General features: G+C 37.6%; 1 protein-coding gene and 1 long non-coding RNA gene across 16 annotated transcripts in view; both read right to left on the reverse strand.

Annotated features, from left to right (window-relative positions):
* The window catches only part of LOC105495829 (neurexin 3), a 1,710,602-nt gene that overhangs the window by 696,432 nt on the left and 992,211 nt on the right, over positions 1-21,959 (reverse strand). The gene's annotated exons all lie outside the window — the stretch shown is intronic.
* The window catches only part of LOC105495825 (uncharacterized), a 124,768-nt gene that overhangs the window by 78,428 nt on the left and 24,381 nt on the right, over positions 1-21,959 (reverse strand). The window contains exon 1 of the long non-coding RNA XR_011625250.1: positions 1-21,959. This exon is cut by the window's left edge and continues 39,805 nt beyond it; it is cut by the window's right edge and continues 24,381 nt beyond it. This is a non-coding gene — a long non-coding RNA (uncharacterized lncRNA).

Consider the following 21,959-nt stretch of genomic DNA (forward strand, 5'->3'; position numbering starts at 1 on the left):
TTTTACACACAGAGTAAACTAAGATTAATAATTTGTATAAAGAGTTTTTATTTCTCTTCTTTTCAACTATTTATGTTAAAGTTCTGGGCTTTAAAATTCCTGCTGCAACCTAACTGTTAAAATACCTTTCATTCTTTGAAATGAGGCCATTTTGTAAGCACCTTTGAAGAAGGAGTATTGCAGCAAAGATTTGGTGCTGAGGAGGAAAAGCTTTGGGTGATACTGGAACCATGGAGAGGGAAGAGGTTACCTCAACTCTTTCTAGACAGTTTTGAGAATTTCCTGTAAGCCATTTCACTCCAATGAGTAAACCTGTGTCTTCAATTTCCACTGTGAGATTTAGCACTGGCCATATATGTACATGGATATATGAGGGGTCTTCAAAAAGTTCGTGGAAAACGCATATAAGAAAAAAAATGCATAAATTTCTATTTGGTTTTGTAGCTAAATAAGCTTGTACTAACTTGTTACAACATGTCTGAACATGATCTAGTTTGAGGGAGAAAGAGAAATAAGGCATTCATTTAAAAAGCACTCCTACCAGAGCAATACAAATTGTGCTAAAATTGAAACAAGGACAGACATGAAATTTATGGTGAAGCTTGGGTAAAAGAATGGTAAAATCACTGATGCTTTACAAAAATTTATGGGGACAATGGCCAAAATAAATCAGCAGCTTTAAAATGGATATTTTTAAGAACGGACAAAATGATATTAAGAATGAAACCTACAGCAGCAGACCATCCACTCAATTTCTGAAGAAAAAAATAATCTTTTTGTACCCTAATTGGAGAGGACTATCAATTAGCAGCATGAACAACAGCCAACACCATAGACACCTAAATTGGTTCACTAAAAATGCTTACTGAAAAATTAAAGTTGAGCAAACTTTTCACTCAATCAGTATCAAGACCACTGTGCTCAGATAAGCTGAAGATAAGACCAGAGCTTTAAATGAAAATTTTCAACAGGTGAGATTGAGATCCTGAAGCATGTCTTTGAAGAATTGTAACAGGAGATGAAACATGGCTTCATCACTATGATTCTGAAAACAAAGCACAATCGAAGCAATGGCTACCAAGAGGTAGAAGTGGCCAAATAAAAGCAAAAGCAGACTAGTCAAGAACAAAGGTCATGGAAACAGTTTTGAGGGATGTTCAAGACACATTGCTCATTGACTTTATGGAGGGTCAAAGAACAATAACACCTGCTTATTATGAGAGTGCTTTGAGAAAGCCAAAGCTTTTGCAAAACATAAGCAAAAACACAAAACCACTCAGGAGAGCTTTACCAGAGAGTCCTCATCCACTACAACATTGCTCCTGCTCATTCTTCTCATCAAACAAGAGCAATTTTGTGAGAGTTTTGATGGGAAATAATTAGGCAACCACCTTGCAGCCCTGATTTGGCTCCTCCTAACTTTGTTTCCTAATCTTAAAAAATCTTTAAAGGGCACCCAGTTTTCTTCAGGTAATAATATCAAAAAGACTGCATTAGCATGGTTACATTTTCAGGACCTTCAGTTCTTTAAGGATGGACTAAATGACTGGTATCATAGCTTACAAAAATGTCTTGAACCTGATCAAGCTTATGTTGAGAAATAATTATTATTTTAAAATTTTTATCTTTTAGTTCAATTTATCTACAACTTTCTGAAACCCCCTTGTAACTCTTTAATTATGCCACCATCTTCAAAGGTGAGCAATGATAAAGGATAAATCCACATACCTTAATATGAAAACCAGTGATGGTAGTAAAGAAGGGTGCTTATTCAGCAAGTAGGTGAAATAAGTACATTTTATTAAATACTAACATCAAATCACATCTTCCAAATAATATTTCTTTGTTTGAGTGGCAGCCATAAAAACCTAAAGCTTCATACATCATAGTAGTAGGTATTTGTGAGGTTCTCAAAATGATTTCTACCCTAAATTTATACCACATTAACCAGCTCATTAATCTCACTATTAGATATTCAGGAATAGGACTTCAAAGTAAATATATAAATAAGTTATAACTTACACGCTTTACAAAGGTGTGAGGTGCCTTAGCAGAGACTTTTCTATACAACATAAGGTGAATATTGGTTTTGATTTTAGGGAGATAGAAATACTTCCAAAAGAGAGTACACACAGGAGGAAGTCACCTGGCATACAGGAGAATAAATCACCCTGCATTTGAATAAGGGTGGAGCAAGAAGCTAAAAATACAAGGCCATGTTAGGAAAATGAATTATCTTCTGAATGGACAGAAAATCACAATTTACAAATGAGGACTTCATTCTAAGAAGGATATTTACTCAATCACAATCCCCTTCTCATCCCTGCCTTCACATAGCAGCATTTCAGAAAAAACAATACGTGAGCAGGCAATTTTCAAATGGCAATAGGTGAAAAGTGGTACTTACTAGGCCCCATCACAAATATCTTTCCCTTATAAAATTCTTCTCGAGTCTTTTGTTATAAGAAATCCTTTGCATTTTCACTTCTCCCTTCTCCATCATCCTTCCCAACACAGTACCTAGAGTTCTTTTAACAGTCTAACAGGTAAGAATTTGAAATGATGTGATCAATGTGAATTTTGAGTCACTTATTGATCAAATGATAGTACATAACTTTGGGGTCTCCAAAAGGTTTCAGGAGTGTTTCCTTCAAATGCTGAGAGGGCATCTATTCCCTTAGGGAATCTATGAGGATGACAGCTTTTGGCTCATGTCATGACAGGACATGCCAACATAAGAATTTGCTGCTTTCTGTAATTGTACAACACAAAAGTGAGACATAAAACCAGCTTATACTGATTTAAAAACAAGCCTCAGGGATTCTGGAAATATTATACTAGCCAAAAAGCAATCCCAGCTTTGTCCATTTATTTTCTGGTTTCCACAGAGATCCCAAGGCGGTAAGACTCCCGCCCACTTTGGTAACCACTGAGCTTGACTAGAACCTCCAAAAATTATCCTTCTCCAGGAAGACAAGCTGATATTGATGTTGATGCAATGCTGAAATCAAGGTGAAAATACTTAGATATATGTCAATATTCAATCATTTTTGTATCTCACTGCTATACCTTGAATATTAAAAGAGATTTTATTAAGACCCAAAGGGTTCTAAGCATGTCCTCTCTCTAAGCAGAGAAAGAACCTTTACTAAAGGACAAAGCAACAACAATAACATGACCACCAGCAATAATGGCAGATAGCAGTTAACAGCAAAATAAGCAGAAAGTACCACAAGTTGAGGTAATCTCTAGCTGTGGTTTAGCAGAGTAATGTTACAAAGTCTGGAAATACTTTTTATTGTCACAACTTGGGGGATGCTACTGGCATTTAGTGGATAGAGCCCAAGAATGCTGCTATACATTCTACCACGCACGGGACAGCCATTCACAATGAAGAAGTATATGACCCACCATGTCAGCAGTGCGGAGGTTAAGAAATTCTGCCATAAAAAGAAGTAGAAATGGGAGTGGGATTAATCACACTAGCATGGTAAGATACTAGTAGGAAGTCATCGCTGCCAATTCCAAACAAAATCTTCCTCACTTGGGTTCTGTAGATTTCTGGAATTTTTCACTTTTCTCTGGCTCTAAGACATCTCTCCGAACCTCACTCTAAAATTTGTCCTCACAGTCTTGTTAATAAAATAGGATTCTGTTAAGGAAGTAAAAGCAATACACTAGGAGGAAGAAACATTGAGCATTCATTTTTAAAATGAAAAAAAAATCCAGAATGGTCATTAAAAGGCTTTTGTCATTGTTTATTTTTGTTTGTTTAACCTTGCTTCCTGAAAAGCAATCCAAATTGTAAAATTTCATTTTCCAATGGTACAGGAGTTTCTGATTGTACTCTTAATTTGTGACATAGACCATAAACATACTTTTCAAAAAATAATGAAACATAGCCTCTTACAATTATTAGTAATACTTTTTGTAAGGAGTAAGATTATTTTAAGAAAGGTTTAGATCGCAGGTGCCAGATCAGATTGCCTGACATACTAGCTGTGTGATCACAGCAAACTAAGAAATTCCTCTAAGACTTATTTTTTCACATCTGTGAAATAATTACTCTAATAGCATTTAATTTATGGAGCTGTTGTGAGGGTTGAATTAGAATATCCATGTAAAGTACTTCTACTGGGATCTGAATAAATAATCATTTAGTAGTTTCTTGTTGTGATGGTTGTTTTATTATCTATAATGGAAACTTTGATTTAAAGAAGTTAAGTCCCTTATTACTTCAATGAAGAAGTGAGGGAAGAAAGAGATTTTTAAAATAAAATGTAAAAGATGTAACTTCCCAGAAATTTAGGTTATATTGTTGAAAACATCTATGTATAAAAAAAAAATCTCCACAATCAAAATAGATGATGACCCCAATGTTTATGACTATGTTTTTGATACATTAAATGATGTGAAGTCATAATGAAAAAATATACTGAATCATTCCAAATCACAATTATGCAAAATTATTAACTTTTAAGTTTTATTTTGATCTTTATTTCCTCAGAGAGAAAATAGGCACTTATAGATCTTTAAAAGCCTTTTTAAAGTCTGCCAATCTCCTTTATGTTATTTTTTTTAAATGAGGACTAATTCTTGTCTTTTGTTAGGCTATAATACATAGCTAAAATATAACAACATAATTTGTTCTTAAAGCTTTAATTTTATAATTATCTTTTATTTATGAGAAGTAATACCAACTTTTCATTTACTTTAGAATTATACATTTTGCTTTCAAAATAAATATATTTATTTTTAAGTAAAATAAATCAAGTTAAAGAAGACTATTAAGTAAATCACAGTGCAAGTGATAAGTGAATATGATGAAAATGGAAAATGGTGGAGGTGGTGTTCAAATGTCACAAGGATAGGAAATACTGTACAATGACAATACTGCACCTTTTTCATGATTCATCTTTGAATGAGTATCTAAATCATGTCAATTACATAGGTTCTTATATTTTGTCTATCATTTTTCTTAAAATTTTGTCTATAATTTTGCTTAATATTTTACCAACAAATACGGATGTGATGTATTATATTCAAAAGCTAAAAGTATTTTAAGGCTTGAGAATTTCTTGTGATCGGTCCTTTCATTCTGAAACACACAGCTTATATTTCTCTTCTCCAGTTTCAGAAGGTTGCTCCACCATTGAAGAAGCAAGGGTCAAAAGTGAAGAAGGGATGCTCCATGTGGCAATGCAACACCAATTTTCCACGATGGGGGAAAGAGTCCAGAAATTGACAATGAATAGGATGCCACAACCCCTTGAGTGAAATGTAACTTGTAGGGTGGCCTCTCAATCTCTGTATACTCATAGAGATCCACAGGGGAACATAAACAGAGAAGTAAAATGTGTTCAGAAGTTTAAGATTCTCCAAGGTTTATGCTGGTCAGCTGATCCATCAAAGGATGAAGATTCAGTTTTACAAGACAAGAATTAAAAAGTTTTACTTACATATATGAAGTTGCATTTGATTGTGTTTCATTACCATAAAAATAGTCATAAGACTATCAAGTAGTTTAATGATAATGTAGTCTATATTGTGTTTTGTAATCTTTACACAGCTTTTGCCTGAATTGCTCCTTTGAATCGTCATAAGATCTCATGACATAGGCAAGGCAGATATGATGTGAATTTTTTTCAGTTGAGAAAACTGCAGTCTACAGTGGTTAAATGAAGCCCAGAAAGGCCAAGCCACATATCAAAATATCTACAATAGCCTGGCAGGTATATAAATGTGTGAATAAGCTTGCCATAATAAAACAAGGAATGATGGGATTGAGGCAAAATTTGAAAACATATGACCCAGCAAAAAGCATTACAATTCTAAAGGCTTAAAAAAACATGTTGCCAAACAGTACATGTTTGTGGGGGAAGATTTCACTCTTGGAAAACCAAATCACTCTTTCTGGAGTCAGTGAAACTAGTCTCCTCTTCTGACTTTTTCACCTCACCTGAATTCTGTGAATAGCTATTCAAATCTTTCTCTATTTCATAGTCTCTGCCCTCCAAGTGTTTAAAATGTGATTGGGCATTGACAACATGACTATCAGGTGTGGTTATGTGGGGTGCACCTTGAGCACCTCTAGAAGAGAGGAGCCATTCACATTGCAAGCTAAGTGAATTGAGTTAGCTTGGGGCAACACTCAATACACAATGGCCCCCAACTCCCCTGGTTTATATTTCTGGTACATAAGAAAATTAATTAAGTAAGGCAAAAGGCATAAAAGAGTAGTAAGTGCTAGAAGTGCCAAAAGGAAAGAGTTTGCAGGATATTGGTGAGTTCCATGCTCTTTGCTCTTTGGACAATGACTAATCCTGCGTGACCCTGCTTCTTTCATAAAGCCCCCGGCAATGCAAGCAGTGTCGTATGGACTTCCGTGAGCATCTGTGAGGATGCTACTCCTTCCAAATCTGGATTTCTCAGCTTCACTGTCATTTTGCTCTTTCACCTTCTTCTCTTCTGGGTTCCCACCAAGCCTGGACTTCCGCATTTCAAATACTGGATAAATTTAAAAAATGCATTAAGGAGAATAGGTTGGGGAAGGAAAAAGCTCTGATAAATTACCAGTGAGTCATTTATTATGATATCCTCACGAAGAGAAAGAAGAGGTCTACTCAGGAAAAATGTTAGAGATCTTTCATGTTCTCCTGAGAAACTCTCATAAACGAAGAATCAGTGGTGAGCAGCCCTGGGTTTACAGTTTTCTCAGGATAACATTTCAGTAAAGGTGATTGAGATGTATCAGCTTAAAGGACCCAGGACAAGAAACCTGTGGGCTCACGGACGTATTAAGCATTTATTCAGTAGCTCAACAGGTGGATCAAATGTAAAGTTAGGAATGTTCTTCTCTGACTGCCTAGGAGTTTCTTTCTCTGTCTTTCTCTATCTCAAATAAAAAGAGGAAATGCTTGTCTTTTAAGTATTCTGCTTCTCTTCCTTATATGCATATATAATCATATTCCTAAAATTGTCATATTCCTTTTTCAAATAAAGGAAGAAAACTTCTAGCTTGAATTTTAAGACATCTTTTATGAAAATGGATAAATGTTTTGAAAATAGTTATGTTTAACAGCTTTAGACAGATACATTGCAGTTAGGCTGATACAGGTCAGTTGGTAGGCCTCATGTCGGGAAGATAATCAGTTTTAAGATGAGTTTTTCCGGAAAATTAAAACTGTGCGCCTTGGAAGCTCATTCTCCATCTCCTTACCCATCTTTTCCCAAATCAGGAAAGGTTTCCTATCACAATAGTTATCAGCTGGCTTCCTTAATCTCATTGTTTTATGAACCCTATATTTTTAGGTTACTGAAACAGAGGGCAATGAAAAACGGTTTAGTAGTGATCAAGAATAAAAGGCAAGCCCACAGGCATCATTCCAGGGTCTCCTAACTATCCTCAACTCATGAGATTGACATTACACTTTTTAAAAAAAGTTTCCACAATTGCCTCTTCTTCACAAATACATAATATTGTGAGTGCCTCTGTTATGGTTTGGCTGTGTCTTCACCCAAATCTCACCTTGAATTGTAATAATCCTCACATGTCAAGGGTGGGGTCAGGTGGAGATAATTGAATCCGGGGAGTGATTTCCCCCACACCGATTTTGTGATAGTGAATAAGTCTCAAGATATCTGATGGTTTTATAAACAGGAGTTGCCCTACACGAGCTCTCTTGCCTATTGGCATGTAAGACGTGTCTTGTTTCTCCTCCACTTTCTGCCATGATTGTGAGACCTCCCAAACCACGTGGAACTGTGAGTTAATTAAACCTCTTTCCTTTATAAATTACCGAGTTTTGGATATGTCTTTATTAGCAGCGTGAGAACAGACTAATATGGCATCTGCATTTGAATGCCTGTGTCAATGGTGGGGAGTAGTGTATGTCATCATAGACTGCCAGTAACTCCAAGCCAATTCAAAATGAATCCACTTTGATGAATTCCATTCTGTTTTCATTTAGTTACCAAATTAAGACTGTGTACCTGTTCTGCTAAGGGATTTTAAAGGTGCAAATAACAAGATAAGGAGATTCAAGATAGTTGTTTCTGGTTTCTAACTAGTTGGCTGCAGATAAAATGCAAAATTCTATCTCTGTCCTCCCAGTTCTTCTCAAAATGCTCAGTAAATGATTGTTGAGTGAAGGAAGGAAAGAAGAAACAGCACGGTGTCTGTAGAAACACTCTTCAATATAGCAAGTGTCTCAGAGTTGAAAATAGACTCAAGTACACAATATGGTCAAGTAAATGTGTCTGTAGAAAAAAATTGGGAATGAAATATGTCTAATTGTTAGCACATCACTTCTGGGAGGATGAGAGTAATGACTTTACATACTTTATTTTCTTTATTTGCCAATTTTAATATAATGGAAATATAGTATGAAAATATAAAACCCTATTTTTAAAAGGAAATAAAGTATATTGACTTAAAAATTGCAAATTAGAAAATTAGCATGGCATAAATTCATTAAAAACATATTGTAGGGATTTAGATTGAGTCTGTGCACTCTGGGACAATTGTCTCAGCAACTAAGAGGCTGCTGACACATCATGGTGTCTAGATCTACCCCAAAAGCAGACAAATAGGTGAGAGTCCCATTATCAGAGGATGGAAATCTCAGGTTCTCAGAGGCTGACTTCCTTGAGGTCCTGCTCATTTGAGCTGGCCATTGGTTAGGCTGCTTTCTTTTATGTCAGCTCCTTGAGCAATGAATCTAGTTTCCAGGATAGCACCAAATCCAAGACCCAGGTGGATCATGGAACAACTCCAGTTGACTCATGGCATCAATCAGTATTGGCAGGAACTTCCTGCCCCTGTTTCGATGGAAAGATGACTGGCAGTTCTGTTCTGAATCAAAGATGCTCCCTGCCATACTTGCTATGGTTTTTGCAGCTGGAGGCTCACCTCTGTTCTGGGACTCACCCCCAAGAATATTCTTTGCAGGGAATTGTAAATAATTACAGGAACTTCAGCAAGTATACAATAGGAGCCTGTGTGTTTTTGAAAGTCTTGAGGCTTTACCAATTCTAATCTGAAGATTTACCTCACCCACCAGAGGCAAAATGGTATCACTTGTGGAGTAATAGAGGCTTAATATCCTGGCACCTTCTACTGAGGATAAATCAAATTTCAAAATCAATCAATCAGGCCCCAGTTCACCCCCTTGTGATACAATTTTTAATAAATAAATGCCTTCTGTTCGTTAGTATCAAGACCTAAAATTCTTTCAGAGCCTGATCATATTTTTAAACAAAAGGGCTTTCAGAAGGATACATTCTGTCTTCATGGAGACAGGCAGACCCTCGAAAACTAGTTCTCCGTTTAATTTTGTGTATGCAGGAAAATCACCTGTCACATGTACTGCTGCATTGGAACCTTGGACTTCTGCTGAATTGCTGGCTCAAATAATGGCTGCCATGCAGCTTCTGCCTTCATTTAAGTGACCAGTGATTTCAAATCACTTTGATTTTTGAGTAAAGTTTTAAATTGTATAACTGATTTGGTTTACCTTATTGGAGTTTATTCTGCTTGTACTTAATGAAGCTGTAATTTCTTTCTTATTTTTTTTTAATCTAATTGGGTTAATGGTATCCACAGAGAAGTAGCAGCTCTTATTTTTAGCTCATGTGGTGCATCTCCTGCTGGGAGGTCTGATCTTCTCAGTAGCCAGGTCAGATGGCAACCCTGCATGGAAGGTGGAGAAGTGAACTAAAGCTGAAAGTGTGAAGGGGTGGCTTGGGTTAGAATGCAAGGAGCTCTTGCTCCTTTCTCTGCAGATCTCTGTTTGGGAACATGCACAGAAATTAGTTGAGGGTGTTAGTCACATCTCTCACCCTATTTCTGCCAAGTTTCTCTATCTGTACCCACCCCACACACATATGACATACTTTTCTACTGCTGGTGAAGGTGGTGGGAAAGAGAGGTTGGGGTGGGGGCGGAGACAGCTATAGGCAACCACCAGAGTGAGAAATGCACAATTTTAACTATTCATTCCATTTCAAAAGTTGGACACAGTCTTGCTTAATATAGAAACTGATCTCCTCTAGCTGGCAATAGGGATCAGTAAGAAAAATTTTGAGTGAATTCAGAAGTGTCTATATACACACTGGAACCCATAATTTGTGATGTGGATAGTCCATAGTCATTTTCAACCACATGCAAGGGCAAGACTTAGAATGGAACATATTAGACATGCTTGCCTGTGTTCTGTGTGAAAACACTTTTGCTTAAAAAAAAAAACAGTGGAGAAAGTAATGTGTCATTTTATTTGAAGTTCCACGATCCATGTGCAGGATGTGCAGGTTTGTTACATAGGTAAACGTGTGCCATGGTGGTTTACTGCACCTATCAACCCATCACCTAGCTATTAAGCCCAGCATGCATTAGCTATTTTTCCTGATGTTCTCCTCCTTGCCTCCCCATGACAGGCCCCAGTGTGTGTTGTTCCCCTCTCTGTGTCCATGTTGTTCTTGTTGTTCAGCTCCCACTTATAAGTAAGAACATGTTGTGTTTGGTTTTCTGTTCCTGCGTTAGTTTACTGAGGATAATGGCTTCCAGATCCTTCCATGTCCCTGTAAAGGACATGATTTTATTCCTTTTTATGTCTGCATAGTATTCCATGGTATATATGTACCACATTTTCTTTGTCCAGTCTATCATTGATGGGCATTTGGGTTGATTCCATGCCTTTGCTATTGTGAATAGTGCCACAATGAACATACGCATGCATGTATCTTTATAATAGAATGATTTACATTCCTTTGGGTATATACCCAGTAATGTCATAGAGCACTTGATTTTTTTCTGAAAGATATAAGAAACAAATAATCACCTATGCTTTCAGTCAATTTTCTTCCAAAAAATAAATCAGACTCTCCAAAAAACTAGAGATTTCTCAAGCCTACCTTCTCTTTTCTGTTAGCCTTTGCATTACAATTTGGAAAAAAAAAAAAAAAAAAAAAAAAAAAATTCCCCTATCCAGGGTGCTGACACCAACAAATAGCTATGGAATAGTGATGCCATGTCAAAGGTCAGCGCAGGTTGGGTGTCAACGTGAAGATTTCACCTTTGGACTTTGGAAGTGATCTGGCTTCCCTTGCATCCCTGCTTTCCCCCTTACAGAGTTTCCTACCAGTTCTTGTGTTGCTGATCTCCCAAGGTTTTTATGAGAATTACACGAAGTGATATTTACAGAAACACTTGTAAAATGGTGGTACATAAAATACATAAGTGAGGTTTTCACCCTCTTATGCATCAAAGGACAGGGAACCTACAGAGGAGAATGTGGAGATGGAAAAAAAGATTTTAGGATTCTAATTGTTTACTTTTAAGGTAATCGCTTCTGTACTTCTCATTTGGATATGGTGGACTTTAAGGACAAAAATAAATACACTAATTTGGGTTTTCCACAAAAGAGAGTAAGAAAGGCACAGGAAAAGAAAAACTATTTAAAGGGAGGATTTATGGAGAAAAGGAGAAGAGTGCTAAGAAATTAGTAAGGCAGTCCAGGGGTTATATGTGGAGGGGGCCAGATGATGTTTATTAAATTGGTGTCTGGATGATCGCAAGGAAAGCTATTTTAATTTCAATCTAGGGAAAGAATTGAGGCCTAGGCAGGTTTTAATTTCCCCAGGATCCAAGGGAGATGAGAAAATTAGTTCTGTTTTTAATTCTCAGACAGTATGCCCACAAAGGAAGGCAGTGAAAGTGAACCACGTTCTTATGAATCAGCAGAAACAAGATGACGGAGAAGGGGCTGGGTTCTGCTTTGAGCTAGTTGACCTCAACTTAACAATGTGTCCAACAGGCTCATGAGGGCCTATAGAGCTAGACATGCAAACGCATCCCTACTTCCTAGTCTGAAATAATCTTAGAATACAACAGCAGCCCGGCTCTGTATCTGATTTATCAGCAAGCTAAGTTCTTTCCCACCTCAAGGCCTTTGCTTCAGCTGTCCCATCTTCCGGGAGCATGCTCCCTAGATCTGTGAATGGTTGGCTCTTTCCGATCATCCAGATCTCTGTTTAGCCTTCATCTCTGCAGAGTGGGCTTCCATGAACCCTCTGAGCTTCCAGTAACCCCTCCTCCCATCCAGTCACTCTTAAAACAATTTTATACCACTTATTTATCTGTTCACTTGCTTACTGTTTTCTCCTTCCTAAAATGAAAGTTCCATAAAAGGAGGGGCCCTGTATAATTTTTTTCACCATCCAGAATTTAGAACGGTGACCAGTATACATGAATTTTTATACATATGATTCTGTCATGAATAAGTGAGGAGAAGGTCGCTGCTGGAGATAGGAAAGTAGAAGTACCACAAATTCTAGAAATCTGGGCTTTAAAAAAGACCTCCCCATCCACCTACCTTTCCCATTTTCAGCACAGTGGCAAGAGGAAGCTTTCTAGTTAGGAGAAAAAAACTGCATAGAGAGCTATCTCCTTGGGAAATGATTTAGGTGAGGTTTCTCAAAGTCCACTTTAAAGGACTTCGATTCTTACAGTAAAGGTGGCATCTGGAAAGCAACAATGCCTTGCTGCCTGCATCCATCCCTGGTCACTTCAAAAAGGACCCCACTGTTGCCTGCCTCCTGAATATGGACAGTGAGAAGCATTTGATACAAAACAAAATATGCCTCTGCTTGTGAAGGCTTCTGGACAAAGTTGGAGGGGTCTTGCCTCTTGATTCGGTTTGAAAGGTATTCATTAACCAAGTGCTAAAAGAGAAAAGAGTCATAACAATCACTCTTCACAAGAAACTACGTTCCCCAAGTATAGAAGCTTATTCTCTCCTGTCTTAAATGGGCGAAATTAAATAGGGCACTGAGGCAATGAGGCTTTCCCGAGATCGCCCACTTCCAGCATCCATCCCTGCAATTTACAAGGCGCCACTTCCACCTCCTCGCGAAAGATGACATGCAGTCACTTGACTATTAAGTTATTCCTCATTTGTCAACAGAAAAGCTGCTAAATTGCTACTCTGAGAAAATTTACATAGAAATTACCCATGATACTCAGCAAATGAAGAAAGGAATTTACAACAGAGAGGAGCATAAGCATTCAACGTCAGCTCCTCGCGGAGCTGCTGGCTTCTGCACACAGCAGTCACTGCAGGGTTCAGAGAAAGGAGAAGAAACTTCGACTGGGAAACAGAAAAATTAATTGGTCAGTGATCTCCTTCTTTGCGCTCACCCTGTTACATCCATTTGGATGTCTTTTAAATCTGACTTGCTAACATGCTGGTCTTTTTCATCCCCCTCATACATCTTTCTGCTGTTCCCCTTCCCATCTGATAGAAGAGACTCTGCTCTTAATTAGAATTTCACACCCATCACCAAAGGTTAATTGCTCAGTTGTTGCTGCTCTCCTCAGTCTCAGCAGTTGCTGGTGTTCACTGGTGTTCAACTTACGGTCACGTTCAGTTAAGAGTAGGGGGAGGAACCTCCCCCAGAGTTCTTAAGGGCCAAGGCTGCCTCTCTCCCTTCTGTAAATGTCCTTTTTCTGCTTTCCTTCCTAGAGCTCCCTGTTAGATTCAGACAGGGCTTTCCTAAAGCTTTACCCAAGGAGATGTATTCTGCTTTGCTGTCCTAAATTACTCTCTCCTTCCAAGATTATACTGCAGCCTTGGTTTACCTGGGCAGTGGTTTTGCTGTCTATGCAGTGTTTGCGATTCACGCTCTTTTCTCCAGGCTCTTTAAGACCTGCGTTCTAAAGCCTATCAGACCTCATGGTTGTCACTCTCCTTTCAAGTCCACTCCTGACAACTCTACACTCCAGAAGAGTGAAGTTCCTTCCTTCCATGCTATCTTATCAGATACTATAACTCTATCTAAAATGAAAATAAAGCTGAACATGCCATTCCCATATCCTTGAATTTGTCATGTTACTATCCTATCTAGAATACCCTCTTCTCCCATACATACACTCAAGTCCAGAGGATTCCTTAAGAGTCTTAGTGTTGTATTTTCTTACCAACCTGATGCTACAGCCACAAGGCAGAACCACGCCTTGTAATTTCATAATTTTCTGTAGTGATTAAGAGCACAGGCTCTGGAGTTAATCTTGAATCTATTGCTTATTCACTGTGAGACAACATGAGAGCTACTTGATTTCTCTGAATCCTACTTCCTTCATCAGCAAAAATGGGGACAGTGAGGACTTACATAACAAGGCTATGAGGATTAAATGCAATAATGTTTGTAAAATAATTATCACAATAAAAGCTCAATAAGTGAGGCAGCTTATTATGGAAAGAACACACAGATTTTAGAGACATGAAGAGCTGGTTTGGAATTGTGCCTCTGTTGTTTATTAGCTGTGTGAACTTGAAAGAGTTAAGTAACACCTCTGTGCCTCAATTTCTTTATCTACAATATTTGGAAAAGGTTTCACTAGTTTATAGAGGTAACTAGCACCATGAAGGCATTAATAAATCTTGGCTGTCTTTCCTTTATCCTCTTGGAAATTAATTCAAGGAAAAGTTTGGGACTATACAACAGAATGATACTCATGCTTACTTATACAATGCAATGGGTATATAAGTATGATCCCATCTAATATCAAATGAATCCCTTTTAATTTTCTCTTATCACAAGGAGTACCAAGGAATTAATTGGGAGTTTCCCATTGAAAGAGAAGAGAACTGTGAGCAGATTTAACAAGTATCATAGAACAACTGCATAGGTAAAGATTCCAGATTATCCGGCCGGGCGCGGTGGCTCAAGCCTGTAATCCCAGCACTTTGGGAGGCCGAGACGGGTGGATCACGAGGTCAGGAGATCGAGACCATCCTGGCTAACATGGTGAAACCCTGTCTCTACTAAAAAATACAAAAATCTAGCCAGGTGTGGTGGCGGGCGCCTGTAGTCCCAGCTACTCGGGAGGCTGAGGCAGGAGAATGGAGTGAACCTGGGAGGCGGAGCTTGCAGTGAGCTGAGATCCGGCCACTGCACTCCAGCCTGGGCCACAGAGCGAGACTCCGTCTCAAAAAAAAAAAAAAAAAAAAAAAAGATTCCAGATTATCCTTTTAAGGAAGACCTGTATGGCTGATCCTGGGAGCATTTGAGGCTGGTATAAAAACAATATCACATATAAATATATCCGTGTAGGCTCTACAATGGCTCATTAAATAATCTCCACAGTACTTCACAGGATCCCAACATTTATAACAGTCTGTCACTCTGGGGGTAAAAAATAGCACCTTTACTATTTATTCTGTGTATCAAAAATGGAATAGAGATTGTAGAACTAAGTGAGATATGACTTTCGGTCTCTGGTACTAAAGTTAGGTCTGAAGTCTTCCAATAAAAATGCTTCCAGACAAAAAGCAGTAAAGAAAGGTTATTTTAAAATGACTCAGGGAAATTTTGGAAAGAGATCAAAAGATGTAAAATTTCAGTTATATACTTTACCTAAATAATCACATATGAACTGAGAATTCATATAGATTAAGGCACATGGTTGCCTTATGTGTCTCAGTGACTGTACTAAGTGTGCATATAATACTCAGGAAAACTCTAAAATCGTGCCCCTTGATGAGCAGACAGGGCTTTCCATTTAAATGATTCATCTAAAGAGTCTCCCACACAGGAAATTGCATGAGACTTAATTCATTTACCTAAAAAGGATAAAGGATTGACTCAAGCCAAGGAGAATTCAAACATCAATTATCCAGGTTTTATGACAAAGATTTCTAATAACGTAATGTTTAGATCATAAGTCTATTAACTCTTGCTAAGATTTTCAAAAAAAGAGGAAGAAACAGAATGAGAGAAACAAAGAGGAAAGAATGATGGAAAGAAGGAAGAAATAGAGGAAGGAAAAAAGAGAGAAGGAAGAAAGAAGTATGGAGAGACATAAAGAGAGAAGAAGAACGAACATAAACAGCCAAGAAGATACCATATTTCTAGTTCAGGATAAATGTGAAGTCATTAGCACTAAAGTGGTCAAGAAAATGTTATGCTTCCAAGATTGACTTGAGAGGCGATCATTTCACAAAAAGCATTACTTACTTTGTACACTAACAACATCCTCACTAGCCAAAACTTAATCAAAAACTTTTATACCACAAATTGTCTCATAGAGCAAGGCTACCCAGACAAGAGGCATGATGGTTCAGAGCATGATAGGTGATAAAGAATATATTGGCGAGCATGATATTTTGGGTAAGATTTCTGCTTCTAAGGTGATTTAGGGAGACATTCTAGAAGTACTATAAACAAGTACATTTGTTCCTTGTCCATTCCAATCTCCAGAGATATGCATCCGAGTTTTTGCAAGGCTGGAATTCATCTTCTAGCAAAGCAGAGTTACACTAAAAACCTTTAGCAAGGCAGTCAACCTCAAGTCTTTTGAGAGCTAGGAACTTAAATGTGTGAATTAGGCCAACCATTGTACAATGGGCACGGTGGGGCCTATGTTGAAGTGGAGAAGACTTGCCAACATAATTTCTGTGTTGGCCAAATATCTATTATCAGGGCTAGATTTTGTCTGAGGGGATGCTAGTTTGAAATTTCTGCAAGATAAAATGAATACAACTTTTGTCAATGGAAGGATGGGTGTCTCACAACATAAGTGCCTTCTTGGCTATTTCTAACAATGAAGTGTTTTCTACTACTAGAAACATCAGGTAGACATTATTCTACCTTTTTGCCTTCACTCCACTTTTATGAGTTTAAACTTGTTTTCTTTTAACACAGAAAGCACTGGACAACTGTAATATTTAAGGGGCTTATAGAAAAATAAAGAAATTTTAAAAATCTGCTTACTCCCTGTCTGGAGGGTACTTCGGTAGAAACACACAACTGCACACAGAAATATTTGCAAGTTTTCATGCACCTATATCTAGTGAATATAAATAATCACACAGGGAGAAAAAATATTACTTTTTGAAAGCTCACCAAAACCTCTGTATCAAATGTCTCCAAAATGGAAGGTAATTTCCCTCTAAAGAGTGAGCGAAGCCTTCATGACTCCTCCGAGCTTCCAGATCTTAAAGCAATCAGCCAGATCATATTTATTCTACAGTATAGACAAAAGTCTACCTTCTGTCCTGGGGAAGAAAATGAATTGTTTTCCCATAATGGTGTTTTCTTTTCAATCAATTTCCCTTCAAGCTTGATTTAAGAAGGTACCATGTCAGAACCTTAGCCTGGTGGATGAAATCTGGGACAGTTCCCCACCAAAGGTGAAAATTATGAGAGAGGCAAGCCTGCAGAGTTCAATCTAGATGCTGTAATGCCCCCTCCTCCTTTTCACTGACTTTCTTTTTCTCTCTTGTCAGCTAGAAGTGTTTGCAGCACTGCAAAAAGCTCACAGAAGCCAACATAAAAAGACTGAGCTAAACCAAAGAATTGAAACAGAGACAGGAAAATCCTCCAAGCATTTATTCCTGTAACTATATGCAGATTTAAATTCAATCTAATTCATCAAATATGTGTTGAGTTCTACTCTGTTGGGAATCAGGGTGCTGGGTTTACAAAGGATGAATGAGATAGGCTTGACTGTTTTTGCCCTCAAGGAGCTTACAGTTAAGTAAGATAAAAACAAAACCCTATGAAAATACAGTGCAGAGGGCTGCCGTAACTGCTTTTATATGAAGATACAAGATATATTATTGTAAAAACAATGGCAAATAAATAGATGATATTTTCATATAAATCTAATCTTTATTGAGAAGAGGAGCTTAATATATTTCCCTTAGTTCTGGCTACAGTTATCAACCCATCTATCCAAGTTAATCTTCTGTCTCCTCCGTTGCACTTATTATGTATATTTCATCCAGTGCCAAGTTCCACTGAGCAAATCCACAATATTTTTCTGGAATTTGCTCTCTTTCCCCCACCTCCACGGCCACTTCTTCAGTCTCATGCCTCATCATTTCTCTCCTGAAATTGTGAAGAGTTTGGTTGCAGTCTCAACCCTAGCCGTTTGTCCATCCCATGACTGTCAGGGTTATCTAAGTCACATATCTGTTCATGGCATAGTTCTCCCTGAAACCACCTATTGCAGCTCAAATACTACCAAATTATCTCAAACTCCTTAACCTGGCATGCATGCCACTTCACAGGTTGCAAACAGCCACTCTTGCCACTCATCCAATTCATCCATATTGGATCATTCACTGTTTTTTTAATTTTCATATCTTTGCTCAAATGTCCCCCTCAGTCTGATAGGGGTCCCTCTACCTCCTGCTTCTGTCTGCCCTTTACTATTTTTTTTTATGGAGTCTCACTATGTTGCCCAGGCTGGGGTGCAGTGGTGTCATCTTGGTTCACTGCAACCTCTGCCTCCCGGGTTCAAGCAATTCTCCTGCCTCAGCCTCCCGAGTAACTGGGATTAGAGGTGCTTACCACCATGCCTGGCTAATTTTTTTGTGTTTTTAGCAGAGATGAGCTTTCATCATGTTGGCCAGGCTGGTCTCATATTCTGACCTTGTGATCCGTCCACCTCAGCTTCCCAAAGTGTTGGAATTACAGGCGTGAGCCACCGCGCCCAGCCTGTCTGCCCTTTTCAATGGACAAATGTCTATTCATCATTTTGTACTCAATTCAAATGGCACCCTCACTCGGGGGCTTTCCCTGAACCCCCAAAAAGAATCTCGTTGCTTTTTCAGTGTGCTCACACAGTACTTTATATGTACTTTATCATACGGTCTTATGGATACTTTGATGGCTGAGATTCTCAATAGAAGCTGATGGTGGCTGAAAATTAAGTCAAGAGTGATTGATTTGTTTATGACATTTTCATAAGATTGTACTTTATGGAATATACTGAATATATACAGAAGTTTGAGGCCACCAATAGAGGCTATTTGGAACCACAGTTCAGCTGTCACTTCAGGTAAAATGTGTTTATAATTTTTAAATAAATACATGGCCTTTGCATGACCAGGCACAGGTTTAAAACCAGGGAGAAGAGAAAAGACAGAAGTGGTGTCTCCTTTATTTTCTCAGGATGGTTTCAGAAAACAAGAATAACTAACTACTTTTAAATTTTGATACTGAGGAACAATCATCAGCCTAAAAAGATTGGCATTCTTAGTTCAAGTACCTATAATATTGTTCACTAATCCTGAGCCGAAGAGAAGTCAGGTAAACTCCTCACCTCCATTAGTCTCAGTTTTCTTTTAATAAAATGCAGATTCAATTATTTGCCCTCAATATATCGAGGAAACATGGTAAGGATCAAAGTGTGGCAACTATAGTAGCTTACATTTATCAACTGCTTACAAGGAGCCAGACACAGGGCTAAGCACATTCCATAAATAATCTACTTTATTAGTGACATTAAGGATGACAGGCAACATATTATATGGACAAGGGGACAATCCTTGATAGAAAAGAAGGATAAGAAAGCTAAGGTGCTTGTGATAAGTAGGTATAATCTACTTCCAAATCAATAGAGACAGCTTGACTCTTCTTGACTATTCCACTAGCTGTAGAAGTCCACCTCTGGTATGAGCTGTGTTGTCATATCATTTATTACTGAGCCCAATACACTGAGGAATAAATGGCCAATGAAAGGCATCAACTAAAGTTGAAAAAGACACCTGTTCCATTTGATAAGATTGCTACACCTTATATCAGTTTGCTAATTTTTATTTTACCACACAATGTTTCTCTTAGTTGAATGTGTTTATTTTTAAAATATGTGCCTAATATACAAAGACATACTATACAAAATACGTATACATTTGTATGTGTGTATGTGTGTTTTTATGTGTTTGCATTTTTATTCAGGACATACAAGAATGCACCTGTTGAAAGGCTAAGCATTAAGGGCAAATTAAGGCATTCTAAAAGTGGTAGTAATAAGGACAAGGTTTTATTTATTGAAACTAGCTGTCCAAGGTAGAGGAAAAAGGAAGGAAATGGCCCTAAAAGAGGAAAAGGGCCAAAAATAAACGTTTCTTGTTTTCCTGTAGGTTTTCCATACATGTGCCTCCTTCTTATACCACAGTTTTTATTTAGGTGACTTGCGCTTACATTGATTTCTTGGTAACAAACCACTATTAAAGACCATTTAACTTCACACACATACACACACACACACACACACACACACACACACACAGTGAGGGGGAGTGATAATAACAATTGCAACATGGCACTTTTATGGCTAAAGAGAATTATTATCCTCTTATACTCAGGAGGTATAACATTAAAAAAAAGCCCTAGTGATTCTAACTTCATTGGAAGGTATTTTGCTGTGTACAGAGGTAAACAGCTTACATCTCTACTTGCTCACAAAAGGCAAGGAAAAGGCCATGTTTTCAAAATCTCTCAGGTCCCATACAACAGTCTCTCAAACATAGGTGTATGTAAGGATAGTATGTTAAAATTTGAACTAGCTCAAATCAAAGTTCTCCAGTTTATGTAAGCATCATGTGACCAAACCAAGACTCTATCAGTAATTTTTCCAATTTTGTTAGAGAATGTGCGAGAATTATTTTCCCAAGGTGTTTTCATGGCATATTTGCTATCTCCAATCCAAGCAGTGTGAAGAGACAGAAATTAATAGGTAATGAAACAAGTGGGTTTGGTTCGAATGACAATTTTGCTGTCTTAAAAAATGACAACAAATATAGCATTCAAAACGAACAAAATCATTTTTTCATATCGTTTCCTGTGTTTCTGTTGCCAATTATATATATATATCTTATATACGTATATATCATATATATGTATATACACCATGCATATGATACATATATGCATATGCCATTTGTATAAGCCATATTTCCAAGAAAGTCTTTGAGCATGTGATCCTGACAGCATTTAATTTCAAAGGTGGACTTAAATTCAGATTATGACTTGAAATCATAGTAATACTGATATTTTATTTTGATTTTGAAGGTGAGTCAGATTTATGTCTAAAATGTCTCAGGACATTTGGTATGCATTACTGGAAATTCTCAGGAATTTAATCACCAATTAAGAGCTTTCAAAAATAATGTGAAAGTTGCAACATTATCAGAGAATAAAGACATATATGCTCAACAAAGGGCTTTAGTGACACACTCGTAGCAAGTCAGAGATGTTTTCTAGATATTCATTTAATATCTGTGAAGTTATAGGACAGGTGTAATATTGTAGCCTTATGCCTTTGTTATTAAGTATGATAGGATAATATTTTATTTATCAGTGTAATATTTATAAATGAAACCCATAAATCTCATATGGATGGTTTTACTTACTAGGACTGACTTCCTTTTCTTACAACCCAATACATCAAGTGACAAGATGCATGCATATACGCAGGCCTAGATACGCAGGTCTCTGTTGACTTGCTAACCAAGAGAACTCCTGAAGTCTTCTGTGACAAGATAGTACTGCATTATAAAAAGGCCAAATGACACCATGTCTTTAATTTTTAACAGGCATTAGATGATCCCATGCATGGAGACCAGTCGTCACACATCCACCATTCAAAGTAGATCCATGAGCAAATATTACTGGACACTTAAAATGCGCCAATATTCTTATTTCAAATCTGTCATTACTCAGTCAAAGGCACAATTCAGGTAGAACTGACAAAGCCATTGGCCTTGAAGGTGAAAAAGTATGAAATTGCAGGGATTAAAAGAACTTTGAAAAGACAGGTACATCACCTGCAAATTTTTCATTAAGTTACCCCTCACACAGAGGTTGCCCTCTCTTGTGGAAATCCATCCCCATCTCCATAATAGCTTTGTCTAATTCCTTCTGCTTTGAGAGCAACTCAATGACTTTGCTCATTCACACTGACTTTTGCATCCTGTTTCCTGAAGAAAAAAATAGGCAGTGTTTTAAGCTTGAATTCTTGAATTGCTGCTTTGCAACACAAATTTTGGCTCATTTTTCAGATCATCTTCATATATCAAGAACTATTTTTATCCTGACGTTTCAGGCAAGTTCTCATTTCAGTCATTACCTTCTGCCTAAGATCCCTAGTGATTTTAGCAAGATTTGCAGTC

The sequence above is a fragment of the Macaca nemestrina genome, chromosome 7 (genome assembly GCF_043159975.1).
Source record: "Macaca nemestrina isolate mMacNem1 chromosome 7, mMacNem.hap1, whole genome shotgun sequence".
NCBI classification, from domain to species: domain Eukaryota; kingdom Metazoa; phylum Chordata; class Mammalia; order Primates; family Cercopithecidae; genus Macaca; species Macaca nemestrina.